Source organism: Erinaceus europaeus, chromosome 1 (genome assembly GCF_950295315.1).
Source record: "Erinaceus europaeus chromosome 1, mEriEur2.1, whole genome shotgun sequence".
NCBI lineage: Eukaryota > Metazoa > Chordata > Mammalia > Eulipotyphla > Erinaceidae > Erinaceus > Erinaceus europaeus.
The window spans coordinates 61833219-61849632 of record NC_080162.1 but is presented as its reverse complement, the minus strand read 5'-3'; the positions used below and the strand labels follow the sequence as shown (position 1 = coordinate 61849632).

General features: G+C 36.5%; 1 pseudogene; it reads right to left on the bottom strand.

The window, feature by feature from the left end:
- Positions 1–12449: 12449 nt before the first annotated feature.
- Positions 12450–12549, bottom strand: LOC132542731 (U6 spliceosomal RNA; annotated as a pseudogene).
- Between the last annotated feature and the right edge of the window lie 3865 nt (positions 12550–16414).

Here is a 16414-nt window from a genome sequence, read left to right as displayed (position 1 = left end):
CCAGACTACCATGGGCGCACCATGCAAATGGGGAAGCTTAACTAGTGAAGAAGCAGCTTTGTGGTATCTCTCTCCCTCTCTGCCTTTAATACTCTATTTGGAAAAAAAAAAAAAAAAAAGAACTCCCTCCAGGTGTGGTGAAATTGTGCTGGCACTGAAGCTCTAGCAGCAAGAAAAAGGAAAAATTATTCAAAATAGCAGTTTCTGGTTACATAGGCCTCTACCTTGGGGTCCATGACTGTGCTTCATTGGAAAGAGTGTAAGTGATGTTTATACATATCATCTAGTTACCAAACACTGAACAGAAATATCCTACAATACACATTTTTTAGTTTCCCACACTTAAAATTACAAAGCAAGGATTTAACTGAGAAAAATAATGTTTATGAAACAATTACAAACTAGTGTCCAAGATAACTTACTCATTTTCTACAATCAATTTCATATCAATATTTTTGTCTTTTAAAACTTTCTCCAATTCTGTCTGTTTTAATCTGTTTAACAAATAAGTAAGGATCAGGCACTGGCACATAGAGGGCACACATCACAATGTGCAAGGACCTGGGTTCAAGTCCCTGGTCTCCACCTGCAGGAGAAATGTTTGATGAGTGGTGAAGCAACTCCATCTCTCTCTGTTTCTCTCTCTCTCTCTGTTTCTCTCTCAACTTCATCTCTTCTTCTCTCTCTCCCCCTTCCTTCTCAATTTCTTTCTGTGTCTATTAAAAATAAACAAATAAATAAAATATTTAAAAAGATTTTGTTCTTTTTTTTTTAACCACCAGGTTTATCACTGGGGTTCGGTCCTGGCACTAGACATCCACTGCTCCTGCCAGCCATTTTTATTTTCTTTCTAATTCTTATTAGAAAGGACAGAGAGAAATTGAGAGAGTAAGGGTAGATAAAGAGAAGGAGAGAAAATGGACATCTGTTTCACCAGTCATGAAGTGTCCCTCCTGCAGGTGAGGAGGAGAAGCTGAACTCAGGTCCTTGCACTTGGTAATATGTATGCTTAACTGGGTGTGCCACCCACCCAGCCCCTTAAAAAGGTTTTCAAAAAATAAAAAATAAAAGAAGTAAAAATAACTATACAGGCAGGCAGGCTACAGTCTCTTTGTAGTTGAGGTATTTTGTATTCATGGAACAAGGTTTCAAAAGTGATTCTGTCCCAGAAATATTTGCTTTATATCTTCTCAGCATCTGTCTTATTCTCCTGTAGTCTATTATTTGAACTGCAACAATTATGATCATATTAAAATACAAATATGTACCTGGGAGGTAACAAAGTCATAGTTTATCAAACCTGTATGCAGGAGATCCTGGAGGTCCCGGGTTCAATCCCTAGTGTCAAAACATGCCAGAGCTGAGGAATGCTCTGGTTTCTCTTTCGGTCTTTTTCCCATGAAAATAAATAATTAGGTTAAGAAATTAAATAAAATGGGAGGCCAGGCAGTAGAGCAGCAGGTTAAGACGAAGAGCACATGGGATGAAGAGCACAAGGACCTGCCTAAGGATCCTCCTTTGTGCTCCTGGCTCCCCACCTGCAGGGGGCTCGCTTCACAAGCAGTGAAACAGGTCTGCAGTTGTCTATCTTTCTCTTCCTCTCTCAGTCTTCCCCTCCTCTCTCATTTTCTCTCTGTCCTGTCCAACAACAGCAACAGCAATAATAATAAAAATAATGGCAACAAAGGCAACAAAAATGGGAAAAAATGGCCTCCAGGAGCAGTGTATTCATAGTGCAGGCACCGAGCCCCAACAATAGCCCTGGAAGCAAGATAATAATAATAATAATAATAATAAAATAGGATTGTGTCACCTAAATTAAAGCCATATACCAATCAAATCTGTTAGGTGGCTCACACAACCATAGACTCCTTCTCCAGTTCTTTGGAGTCTGTATAAATCTATACATACCATATGTGATGGTTTAGTTTACATTTAATAATTATCCCCATTCCCCAATTCCAATGACAGTAAATTCCTCTATCCTATTATGTTGAACTTAGTCATGGAATTTGCTTTGGACAATAAGATGTTGGTACTTATAACCTGACCAATGACTTTAATAATGTGCTGATATGATTTCACTTGATTTTTCCTCAGTAATAAGAAGAGCCTTGCCTGGGTGGTTGGGATCATTCCTCAGCACCACATTGCAAAAACAATCATTTCAGTAATTCTACACTGTGTGGCTGTGACGATGGGGAGTGGTGAGCTATAGCATAAACAATATAGCAGGCTGGTTGCATTGAGCATAATCATATCTCATAATTATTGACAGGGGTATTTGTAATGAGTTAATGTAGATAAATTAATTTGTATCAAAAGATACTATGAGACTACTACCATGTTTATAACCAGAGCTGGTAACACCTTTTGAGGAGACAATGATGTATTGAAGCAGCTCATATTTAATTGAGAAAAATCTTCACTTTAGATGTTAACTTTTCATTGGAATTTTGATTATTATATGATTATAATTTATATGAAGGCATTTTAGATTTTTGTCCCTGCTTCTCTGGACCTGTGACTGTCAAACCTATGAAACATATTAACTAAAACTTAGACTGTGTACATAATAACAACAGAGGCAAAGAGAGAGAGAGAGAGGAAAGAGAGCAAAAGAGAGAGAGAGAGAAAGAGAGAGAGAGAGAGAGAGAGAGAAGAGAGAGGAGAGAGAGCAAAAGAGAGAGAGAGAGAAGGAAACAGAAGTACCAATCTTCCTTCAGTGTAGTTGGCACCAGGCTTGAATCTGAGTCACATATATGTTTTTAAATGTGATTGTTACAAAATACAAAGAAAAAATAAGAGTTTGTTCCAAATTAAGATCTGAGGGAAAATAAAATTCAATATTTTATGAATAATATTACTAGAAAAATTGATAAAGTGGGGTTATGGACTATAGGTAGTATGCATTAATTGTATCTTAAAATAAATAAGCTGATTTACCTGTTTAATAGTTATATGATAAATCATCTTTATTCTTAGTCAATATATGTTATTAGGAAATTACATCTCAGAAAAATATAAAATAATAAAATTGGTGTAATAAAATATTATAAATTAATATCTATATATTAATAATTTATAAAAGTTCTTTGAATTAGTCTTGTAAATTTTCTATGAATTTGGTATTGACAGAATAGGTTGTAAGACTGAAACAAATCAAAGGGCCAGAAGACCACACACCTGGTAGGATGCATGTGTTATATTTAGCTCAGGTTTGAATTCTGGCATCTTGTGGGGGTACCATGGCACTGAAGGAAGGTCAACCACAGAATTCTTAAACAGGTCTCTGAGTACATTACATTGGGTCTCTTGCACTTAAAAACATTATACCATAAGGGGGCACTAAACCCTATTTTCAAACCCAAATAAAAATTGCAGGGCACCATGTCAAGATCATGCTCATTATCTTCAATAATTATGTATTCCCTCCACTGTCAAAATATGTTGGTTATTTTCAACAATAGTACTCAACAATGATAGTGAGTGGTTGTGTATCTCTATGGAGCCACAGAGAATAAATTCAGAAAAGCAGTTTCAGAGTCTTCATATGATGAGAATTTAGGGGTTGTATTCTGGCTAGGGAGGTAGCAGTGAACTATGGTCATGAGTGATGTTTTTATTCTTATGGGGGGGTAAGTATTGAGCAATACCTTAGAGATAATTAAATCATAAGGGAAATAAAGCTTCTGCAAACCACTTATTAGTGTCACTACTGGTGCAGGCCTGAGACTTGATTTTTTTTTTTTAATCAGAATTTACTACAAGGGCAGAACAAAGAGCAGGTGTAGCATGATGCTCTGAATGAAAAACAAGCTGAAAATGCCTAGACTATAGAAAGCCCAATTTCATAAAATGAAACCACTAAAACAAAGAATGTTTCTAAAAGAACAATAAAACACCAAATAACTTGAACTCTTATATTCTATATGTGTAAAAATCCCTATGAAATAAGGCTCTGAAAGTTACATGCAAAGCTGTCAGTGATTTACTTTTTGTGAAATTGATCTGAAAAATAATTCAGCTCTTTGTCTTAAATGTTTACTTTCTCTGGAGCCTTTGTGCAAAACAGCAACAAAAACATTTTCCTTTATGGTACTTGGCCTGTACTTTCAGGGTACATTACATAAATTAGCATAAAATGTTTCTGTGATGCCCTTATACATTATTTTATTTTTCTTTCAGGGGAGCGATTTATTGATTCACACATTCACTCAATACTTTCCTTAGTAGATACATTAGCACCATTGCTCCTTCACTCACCTGGAGGTAATCAGCAGAGTCATTAAACAATTCTCACTTAGCCATCTGGAACCCTTAGCCTAAAGCCTTTCTCTTGCTGTCCATTGGGTGAGAGGTAGATCTACAGTACAGAGGACTTAGCATGTCCTTATAATAAGCATCAAGCAAGGAGAGATAAGGACCTGTAGGTAAATATTCCAGTTTCCCCTTGTCCTCGGTGGAATAATTCTGAGCTGAGTTCCCCAATCTCTCAGAGGGTTCCCAGTGGTTTAGGCTCTGCTTGCAGCTTGTAGCAACCTACTCAATAACGCGGTCTTTATCAAATGCCTGTTCTTCTCTCATTAACTTCCCCCATCCCTTGCCTGTGTTTCCCAGGATGCAAGCATGTGAATTACTTGAACTGAAGTTCTTGGTTCTACATATTCAAATCAGCACTCCTCTGCCTAAGGCAGAGACTGGTTTTTTGGGAAGGGGGGAAGTGGACAGTTGAAAGACAAAGGCAACAATGCAGGAAGTTTCTGCAAGTGTCAAAGATAAACTAAGTACATAAATTCAAAAATAGGATGCATCTAGACTACTACAAAGACAATAAATGAAACAGACTAATGGGATAGAACTATAAATGAAACAAAATAATGGGGGAATGTGTTGAGTGGTGGCTCAGGGGTTAAATTCACATGGCACAAAGCCCAAGGACCTAAGGCATAAAGATCCTGGTTCAAGCCTCCGGTGAAGCAGATCTGCAGGTGTCTTTCTTTCTCTCCCCCTCTGTCTTTCCCTCCTCTCTCCATTTCTCTCTGTCCTATCCAACAATGATGACATCAATAACAACTACAACAATAAATCAACAAGGGCAACAAAAGGGAATAAATAAATGACTTTGCTTTGGATATATATATCTACACAACTAAACAACCATAATTCTGTATTTTTTTTTTTTTTTTGCCTCCAGGGTTATTGCTGGGACTCTGTGTGGGCACTACCAATCCACTGCTCCTGTGGCCATTTTTTTTATTTTGTTTTGGCGGGGGGGGGGGGATAAGACAGAGAGACATTGAAAGGGGAGGGGATAGACACTGCAGACATGCTTCACTGCTTCACTACTTGTGAAGCTACAGGGTTCGAACTGGGATCCTTGAGCCAGTCCTTATGCTTTGTATTATGTATGCTTAAACCAGTGCACCATCGCCTGGCCCCCTAAACAACCATAATTCCACTATAGAAATATTAGAAGTGAAAGCACGTCTTTAACACAAAGAATATAGCAGTAATATCTCCCTTAGGTTTTTTGAAAGGTTCATTTTATATGGCCCACCTAGAGGCAAGCTATAATCACAATAGTTCCTGTGTTCACAGACACTTATATGAGGATAAAATATCTTGTAGATCTTCTCCAGGGGCCTCGCAAACACAGAGTGCAGTCTCAAAAAATAAATAATATGGTATCTGAATTTCTTTTTTAATGTTAGAACTTTATTGAGTAATGGTTCACAGTAGTCTTTTTTTTATTCACTTTTCTGTCACCAAAGGTCTGTGTCCCCATCACAATTCTCTCACAGCCTTAGATATAGGTTGACTTTTTTCTTTCTCTTTTCCACATTTGTATGTTCTATTCTCTATATTCTGCATATAAGTGACCACACTATAGTTATCTTTCAACTCCTTACTTGCTTCACCAAACATAATCTTCTCCAATTCTATCCACCTTATCCCAGAGGATAGAGTAGTATTTTTTATTGCTAAATAATACTCCATTGAGTATATTTCCCTTTGTTTTATCCAGTCATCAGTCAGAAAGCATTTTGATTATTTCCAAGCTTTTGCTATTGTGAATAAAGCTGCTATGAACAGAAGGGTGCATATATCTCTTCAAATCAGCTGATCAGTGCTGAGTGAGGAATACTAGAATGTTAGAAGAATTTACACTTGGGGATATAGACCCTTGTATTGACAGTCCACAAAGAGAGGAGTTGGTAGACCACAATTTTGCATTGAAGTTGTACACTCCAGCTGGAGTGTACAAATGAAGAATGAAGTCCAGTCCACATTGAAACCCTATATCAATATGGAAATCCCACACAACACTGGGGAAATTGCCATCTAAAATCCCATGTAGAACTAATTCAGTCCAATACACCTCTAAGCCAATGCTTCAAATTTACATATGGATAGATTAGAAATCCTAATCATACTTACCTGCATTCCATTGACACCCACCTATTGTGTTTGGAGGATAGGTTAAGGGAAGAAAACAAAACAAGGACAAGTAAATAAACAAGAAAAAAAATGAATTAAAGTAATGCTTCCTATGGGGAAATTCTTTTTTGATAGCTAAATATGTTAATGGACTAGATATTAGTAGAGAGTTGACATTCCACTTAGTTTAGGTAATAAATTGTGTCAAATTGCTTTAAAAACTTGTAAAATATTGTTATTTACATATTTATTTTTACCAGAGTACTGCTCAGCTCATGGTGGGGTGAAGTATTGAACCTGGTACTTGAGAGCCCCAGGCATGACAGTCTCTTTGCATAACCATTATGTGACCTATCCCCACCCCTATTATCCATTCTTAAGTGCTTTCTACAGGGAAACACCCAAAAATCAGCATATCAATACCCTAAGTTTATTTTAGATAGTCAAAGCTTCTTTAAACTAGCTTTCTAGAGCAACTTGTCCATTATTTCAGATGTTATTACAACTACTTTAGGATGAACACTAACTAGAACATGAATTTTAGAAAGTATAAAATCTACCAAAAAGTTGGCCCCTGTCTCTTTTTCCTATCAATGATTTAAGGTGAATACCACTCACTGATACCTGTTCAGATGAGAGGGTGGGGGTTGGGAAATTACCAACAAATTTCTCAGGGTTATATGCCTCGGTGTTTCTGGATTAGACTATAGGGACCAAATTCATTAAAAGTTACCTCGGGTGTATTAAGTCCGATAATCAATCAGCCCTGAGGCAAAGAAGCAGTCTTTGTGATTGTTTGGAATGTCAGCACTAACCACCCTGTGAAGGAGTCTTAACAGGCTCTAAAGGGGCTTGAGATGAGCTGATATTATTGCCTGGATTGCCTGTGCAAGATTGCAACTAATAACTATGATTACATTCAAAACACCCTTGTCAGAAAATAACAGGACTGTATGCCCTCATGACTTGACATTATTGTGTTCTACACTCTGCTCCTGCAAGATGCTTTTTTTTTTTCCTCATGTTTCAGACAAATCTATACTTCTCTATAGAGGCTGCTTTTTGCTAAATGAATACATTTTCTTTGATAAAAATACCTATGTTCCTTTCCAGCCAGACACTGTGATATTTTTTTTAAGTGAGTAAACACTCTGTAGTCTTTCTCATTGCCCCATTTTTTTCCCCCTTCAGCTCTGATTACCTCTTCAAAATAAACATCAAAAATTGCAAAATATAAAAGCAGCATTTTCTCCACCGCTGAAGTGCTTTTCTTTTTATTTACAGCTGGCAATAGTGCATTTTGTATAAGATTCTACAAAAACATTTACAAAAGTAACAGATCTAGAATTCTGTTTCTTTTACTTTTAACATTTATATCTGAGAATGAGAGACAGAAAAGCCAAGGGGAGGAGAAAGAGAGAGAGAGAGAGAAATCCTTGGTCATCTCTGCCTATGGTGATGCCTTGGCTAGAACTAGAACTTAAGGGCCCTCAGTAATGCAAGTCTTCTGTGCTACCACTGCAAAATCTCTCTGGCCTACTATTTTTTTTTAATTTTTAATTCTTTATGGTCTTTTATTTATTTCTAATCTTTTATTAAGGATATGTTGTTGCGAAGTCTATTGTCTCAGTGGTATAGTATATTAACCGGTTAAAAAAAAAAAGATGGCTTCAGTTAGTATACACTTTAAGATTAGTTTCAATATTTTACAGTTTAAACGTGATCTTTGGAAAGACAGACACTCAGTCCTTCAATCACTGTAAAAATTCTTTCAAATATAAAACAAGACAAACAAGAAAATTTTCAAAATAATTTTAGTTTGAAACCTAACTCAGAGTCAAAGAAACCAACCATTCAAACTGGAGTTTTCTGTCTGGAGTTTCAGGATAAATGGCATTTTGTTAGGCCATTGGAGAAGAAGATGTACTGATAATAATAATGCCTAGACTTTCTCTTAGGAAGAAAAGCACTAAACTTGATATTTCTCAAGTTTAGACAGCTGGAGAATACCACAATTTAAAGATCTACTTACCTTTTAATTTAAATTTTAAATTTAATTTAAATTTTAAATTTCTATCTTGTATAGATATTGTGTGTAGTAGAAGACAAGATTCTACTTTGCATGATGCATATGAAGTTTATAATAGCAAAACAGTAGACAGCTTTTGCAGTGTGATTAAGTACTTTAAAAGCATATTGGAAAGAGCTAGAGAGAGAGAACTCATAAAGTAGTGTGCTTACCTTGCCATTATGTGGCTCAGGCTTGAGCTCTCTAGCACCAAATGGAAGATACCATGACAACTGAGAAAATTCAACTGCTGTGGTGTCTCTCCTCTCAATATCTCTCTTTGTCTCTTGATCTGAATGTAAATGTGTTCTAGAAGGGTGAAATACATGAAGCTCTGGTTCTCCTCCCTCCCCCCATAATATATTTTTATACTTAAAAATATATTTCATATTTTTATATTTAATATAACTTTCTGAAATACATGACCCCCAAAGTACAGTAGCATATATTAGAGGGAGCTCTGAAATGGTCAGTTAGGGTAGGGTGAAACATAGTAGCATATGAGCCAGGGTCTAAAGTAAGGAGGGTGATTAAAAACTAACCACATGAGTTACAGGTAGAGGTTGCACAGATCCAAGGGGCCCAGAGTCATTGTAAGCCCAAAAAAGAAGAGCAACAATAGTGAACGGGTCCCTGTCTGTACAAAATAGAGTGAGGGACTGGATAATACTATAGATGGAGAGGTAACAATAGCTCAGACCATGATTATTCCTGCTTACCAAGAGCATTGGAGAACTTCTTATCCCCTAATCTCAGCACAAACATGGTATCACTGTATCTGCACAGCTTTGTCCTTCATGAGGGAGTAGACAGTAGTATATTCCAGAGATACTAAAAACAAATCTCTAAATCAGGGAGACAGCATAATGGTTACGCAAAAATACTTTCCTACCTAAGACTCTAAGATCCCAAATTCAGTGCCAAGCACCACCATAAACCAGAGCTAAGCAGTGCTCTGGTAATTGCCTATCTCTCTATCTCTCTGGATCTCCCTCATTATAGTAAATAAAATATTATAAAATAAAAATAAATAAAATTCCCCAAGTCTAGATGAACCAATTAAATAGAATAAATGAGCATTAGAAGGGTGTGACTAAGGAACGCATCAGAACATACACAAGCAAGTAAAATTATCTCAGCTTCCCTAATAAATTTATTTTTCTCACTGATGTAGGTAAGGAATTCTTCCATGGATTACAATGGGTCATTGATGAGAATAAGGAAGGTTAAATTAGCAAGCAAATTTTGGGGTGTGCTAGGGAGAGCGTAATATAGAAGCAAAGACTAAAAAAACTGTTTACATGGAAACTGTGAGTATAGCTTCTGGTACAGCATTTTAGGGAGAGGTCATTTGGAGTTATCTATTTGACAGTAAACTAGCACATCAAGTTAATATTCTTTCTCCTACACCAGGGATTGGTTATCATGCCCTGGGTCATGTAAAAAGCAACAATTGTATTAGCTTTCTTTTTGTGACACCAGGTTCTCATTCATGTATGATTCTACCACTCCTTTTTATTTCAGATGGACAGAAAGATAGAACCAGAGAATGGGTGAGATAGCATAGTGCATGAGTTTCCCCCATTATTGTATATTTCCCATGCATTTCCAGGGTTCAGACCTAGGTTGTTCACACAGGGAGGTTCACATCCTTACCTGGTGAGCTAACTGAAAAACCTCTTCACAATGAACATCTACGAAGTACCTTTGTTCAGTGAGAAGTGTCTTGGCTTGATATGTACAGCACAGAACTAAAGTTCTCCACATCCAATTTTAACATCTGAAGAACACCCCCCCCCCAAAAAAAAAACACATTTCTTTGCACTTTGCACAGTTCCTGGTAAAAAGTTTCCCAAGAGCTGTTTTTGACTTAAGGGAATGAGAACTATGGGTGACAGGACATTTACTCAGCAGAGTGACTATTGGCAAAGCAGCGACTGCATCTTACTGGGTGGATTTTATAGGTTCATGCAAATGAAGCATGAGCAATGACTGTTGCAGGGCTTCTAATCAACAAAGTGATATGCCCGTAATTAGGTTTCAACAGACTCAGATCCCATTCTAAGCATTAATTGGGAGAAAATATGTAGATTACTGGTTAATAATAGAACAGTTTTAGTTCCATAGTCATTTTCTTCCTGTTCATCAATTTGTTTGATTGCTTGTGTGGCAAACACTTGATCTTCCCTGTATGTGTTTAAGCTATTTTAGAAGCTTTTTTTTTTTTAACAGCCATTTATTAATTAGACATGTCTTTAAAGCACGGTGATAGATCTCTAAGGTCTATGAAAAACTATTTTGAATATTGGAAGCTTTAAGAGAGTGTCATGGTGTTTCAGAGAATGTGAGAGTGAACAAAACAGTACTGTGTATCTCCCATCTGTGTGAGGGAAGGGGGAGGCAAGATTCACATTCTTGAAATAAAGATGTGCTACAGACTCAGCATATACTGTACCATACTAGTTACCTACTTTCCTATAAAATTATCTGCCCAATTAGACTATAGAATTCTTGTCCACCTTCAAATTCTGTTTACCCCTTTTTTAAACATATTTGTATTTCAGATCAGTTTTACTTAATGGATTTTTCCCTTCTAATTTTCAGACACTTCTTTTTTCCCAAGAGTATAGACAAACCTTTTCTTCTTTCTGGAATTATATGACTTAGTCTACTATGACTCTTAGATGGTTTGGAGTCTATTTACATGCCTGGCTCAAACATACATAGTAGATAATTGGCAAGTTTTCGAAAGACAGAAAATTTAGAAATAAAAATGCTCAGAAGTGCATAGTGCAGACTACACACTATAAAGTCAACTGCTTATATACAAAGCAAAGAGATTAACACAAGCACAAATACTAAAGATAAGTGTGTCAGAATCACTGGGAACCCAGGGGAGAATACTTATCCTAAGTCCACCCCTAGTTCTGAGTCAGTAGTTAGGCAAAGAATTTGTCTTCCCCCAAATTTGAGATTCTGACTTACTAGTCATTTGAGTAGAACTAAATTACAAAGCATATGATCCACAAAACATTAAACAACAACAACAAAATCTATAAGTAAAAGTTTCAAAGAAAATACAGTTCTGAAATATACACATATGTAGGTTATCTGCAAGAAAAGTTCAATTCACTAGCTTCTTATTTAAATGTATTATAAATATAAGCAAAATTAAGAGGGAGGCTGCGTGATTAAAATCATGCAATGAACCTAAAACAAATGATTGATACTTTGAAACTGCCTTTTTTTTTAAAAATCATTTTATTATTTCCCAGGAAAATCTTATTGAGAGATTTCGGAGAAGATAATATTAGGTTGTAAGTAAAGATAGGAAAAGGCCCAAGAGCAGGACTGTTATAAAGCCTGCACTCTCAAAAATTTTACAAAAATGAAGTCAAGACAATCTTTCAAAATAAACAAAGAGCAGAGAAAATTGCTAAAAGTAATTCTCAGAGACTTAAAGAGAAGACTATAAGAGGAATTCATATTAGTTTGCCCAAGGGGCTCTATTAATGACATGTTGGGTGAAGATCTATGTATTTTTTAAAATTTTTATTTATAAAAAGGAAACACTGAAAAAGCCATAGGATAAGAGGGGTACAACTCACTATTACCACCACCAGAACTCCATATCCCATCCCCTCCCTTGATAGTTCTCCTATTCTTAAACCCTCTGGGAGCATGGACCCAGGGTCATTATGGGGTCCTTCCTCTGCTGGGTTCTTGTGTTTTTACTCTGTGCACCTAACCCAGTGCACCATCACTCAATGTCCTGAAATTTCAATATTTCTCTGATCCATTGCTGTCACTCATAGGGTCTCTCTACTTGGTTGCAAGATGGCTACTGTAACACCTTCCTGTTGTGGAAAGGAAAAACTGACTTGGTAGGGTGAATTACCTTCCCCTAATTGTTTCTCCAACACCTTTTTTTTCCTCTGTAAAATTTATGGAACACTTCAAGAATTTGTGTGTCATCCTTGTGCAGGGGCCATGCTAATCTTCTCTTCCAATTTTAGTATATGTGCTGCCAAAGCGAGCACAACACCTTCTTAAATTAGTACTTTCAGTAGAGGAGAATGGAAAGAAGTAGAAGCATTTACAGAAGCCAGACCTTCCACCTTCTGCACCCCACAATGATCCTGAGTCCATACTCCCAGAGGGATAAAAAATAAGGAAGCTATCAAGGGAGGGGATTGGATATGGACCTCTGGGGGTGGGCAATGTGTGGAAATGCACCCCTGTTACCCTATGGTCTTGTCAATATTTCTGTTTTATAAATAAAAATTAATAATAAAAAAGTAGAAGGTAACCTGAACTGGCTCCTATCAATCAAGATGTGTAGCTACATTTAGAAACATAGTTGATCTGGGGAAAAAAAAAGAAACTGAATCAAGCTCCAGAAATGGATATGGCTGTGGGTAGAAGTGACACTGTCAATCTTTGTCCCATATGAAGACTTTGGATCAGAAATGTAGAAAATATATTAAGTAGGGGAGCACTTGCCCTTTAGAAGTTCACAATTTAATCCAAATCAGTAACAATGCAGAGATCACATTACAGGTGATAATGAAAGAGACCAGAGATAACAATTAAGAGAAAACAGTTTAAATACTGCATATATTGCAGTGATAAAATTCCTTATTCCATCTTTCCAGATTTCATCTTGCAGTAAATGCTAATTTGAGAATAGACTTTTTTTTTTTTTTTAGATGAATACCTAATAGCAGAATCAGAATGTGGGCAAGCTACACATTTGCATCTGTTTTAATTTTTGAGAACTGCTCTACTAAATGTGATAAAGGATGTAATTTTCCTTTAGCCCTAAAAATTATTGTGAGTGACTCACAATGTATGTTGCATCACTGGATCTTAATATTTTTTTAAAGTAGGTCTGCAGGCTGGATTTTTATTGGATTCTCTTCCAGGAGTATTCAAAGTTATTGAGAATGTCAGCTTAAAATAAAAGGACATTAATGAGTGATAGTTTATATGCCACACAGACAGTCTGTGATTTGGAGCACTTGGATTTAATTCACACTCTACATTGCTATCTCATTATATTCTTGATTATTTCTCTGGCTATGGGGCTTTGAATGACCTTTTTTTTTTTAGACACTTCTACTCTGAATTCATTGAAATCGTTCTCAAAATTCATGACTTAGGAAAAATAATTTTTCTAACCTGTCTCTTTTGCCCCAAATAGGCTCCATTTCAGGACATAGAGCTTATTTATAGTTATAGTGAGCTCTCCAATCTATATTGCTTACTAAGACATTTCAATTAATGTTGTTTGAATGGCACCTGGCAGAGAGATTGGACAAGTGTTAAACAAATACTAGATACTATTAGTTTTGGTGGTAAGATTCCTGCTACCTCTAAATCTTTATTCTGGAACTCAGGTGGCTAACTATGCAGTCTCTGAAGGCAGACTACTTGGGAAATTATTTTACCTTCACCACATGCAGGTATTTTGAACAAGTTCCACAATCATTTAAATTATAATTTCCCTCTCTATAAAATGGAGATAACAAAAATAGTATAACCATTTTTATTTTTTAAGAACTAGGTAAAACAGTATATCTTAATGCCACTTTTTAAAAATTGATTTAATTATGATTAACAAGTCCATTGGATAAAAGGGATAAAATTCCACCCAATTAGCACCAGCAGAGTTCTCCATCCCATCCCCTCCATTGGAAGTTTTCCTATTCTTTATCTCTCTTGGAGTATGGACCTATGATCATCGTGTGGTACAGAAGGTGCAAAGTCTGGCTTCTGTAATTGTTTCTCTGCTGGACATGGTTATTGACATGTCCATCCAAATTCCCAGCCTTTCTCTCTTTTTCCCTAATGGGGCAGAGCTCTGGAGAGGTGTGGTTCCAGTAAACACTGGTGAGATGATCTGTTCAGGGAAGTTAGGTTGGCATCATGCAAGCATCTGAAATTTGGTGACTGAAAAAGCATTGAAATATAAAGCAGAACAATTTATTTATCTGGAACCTAAAGATAAGAATATAGCAGATGAGATTTTGTGGTCTCCATTGTGGTAAAAGCTAGTAGTTCTATTTTAGGTGTATTCCAAGGGGCCTATAACTTTAGTTAATTTTTACCTGATCCCAATAGCTAATATGCAGGTGTACTAAAGGTATTGTCTGGGGAGATGGTGTCAGAGTTGGAAATAAGAGTAGAAAGCTGGATCTGGGCAGAGAGTAGCTCCCAAACATGGGAAAAGTATATAAATATAACTAGCTGTAAACCCCATCAATTTGATCTGGGGATCATATTCAGCACAAGAGCCTGTGTAACCTCTGCATCCCTGTAGGTGTGAGCTCTAATTCCATGGTCATAGCTAGGAACATTCTAGGCTTCACTCATTTCAGAACCCATCTTCTTTTAGTGGCAGAGTATGTTGACTCAGTCTCCCTTCAGTGAATGGGACAGTCCCTACCATTTGTGTTCCACACTGAGGGCAAGGTCCTGGAAGACCGACAAGCAGGTTCATGATGCTATTCCTAATGCAAATGACCAACATTGGTGGAGAGAGGGATCTGATAGAGGACTAGGCAGGTGGACTTTTTGCTTAACTACTCAGAAATACCAAAGTCCATGTCTTAACAAGGACAGAGCAAGTCGGAGGCTACAATTCCTTTTACATATATTGTCATTATGATGCTTCAGAAGTTATCCATTTTCAGTTCCGTTGTATTCACATACTCACTAGTTTTAAGGAGCAGGTGCATGCATCCCACTGTGCATGCATCCACATGCATCCCTTGCAAGAGTGTCCTTGCCGCTTTGTAGCTAGAGCATGTAATATGGGAGATGGTAATGTTGGGAAAATTTTGAAAAAGAACAAAACAAACAAAACAAGTCATTCTCCAGCTAGATCTAGTATTGAATATGAAGAACAACCATTTCACTCCTTTGTTTCTCTGATGGATTGTATCATTTGGAGAAAAGAGGAGAGGCTATATTTTTAGGGATGCGTTTCAAAATATCTAGTCCTGATTTAGAATACTGGAGGGGATTAGTTGATGTTATTTTTTTGTTGGTTCATGACTAGTTTGTTCTGCTTAATGACTCATGGGTGCTTACACACAAGCATAGAGATGACAATTCAAACACATGCTTTTATTTTTGAAAGTTGATAAAGATATTTTCATTATTCACGCATCTTATAAATAAGCTTATCTCTGTCATTGGGCAGCATCTGCATTTGCAACTGTTTCACCTTTCACTGGCTCTTCCATCAATTTCACCAATTCTTGCAACAGGTGTATGTTTAGCTCATGACAAAACTCTAATTTCTGCAGGATCAATATGTCACCAAAATGAGGAAAACAAACAAACAAACAAACAGGCTTCTGTGTATTTTAATCTCTCTCCTTGGACTTCCCTTTTCCCTTGATATTCCCTAATTTATGTCCACCTTCCTTTTCCAACAGCCTGCCCCCAGGGCTTCAAGTTTCAACATCAGGTGTAAGCAACAATAATCATGGAGAGACCTTTTCATGGATTGTTTTTACAAATCAAAGCACTGTAACAAACCAGAATATGTATATGCATAATCATAGTATTTTTGTTTCTGTTATTAAACTCTGGTTATTACAGTTGATACTAAGTATTATGTTTTATAAAATGGAAAATATGCCAGGTTGCATGAATAATATATTCTTTCTGGACAGAGAAAGAAGATATAGAGGTTTTTCAACATGTTGGCCTTATCAAAATATTCCATCTCTACTGTATATGGCAGGAAAAAAATGAAGAAAATCAAGAAATTTAGTAAACTACAGTATTTATTCTACATTTTATCTCAAGGAAATGAAAGTATATTTCTTTTGTCTGCTACCAGTGTTACTGCTGAGACTCTGTACCAATACAACTTCACCATGAACTACTACA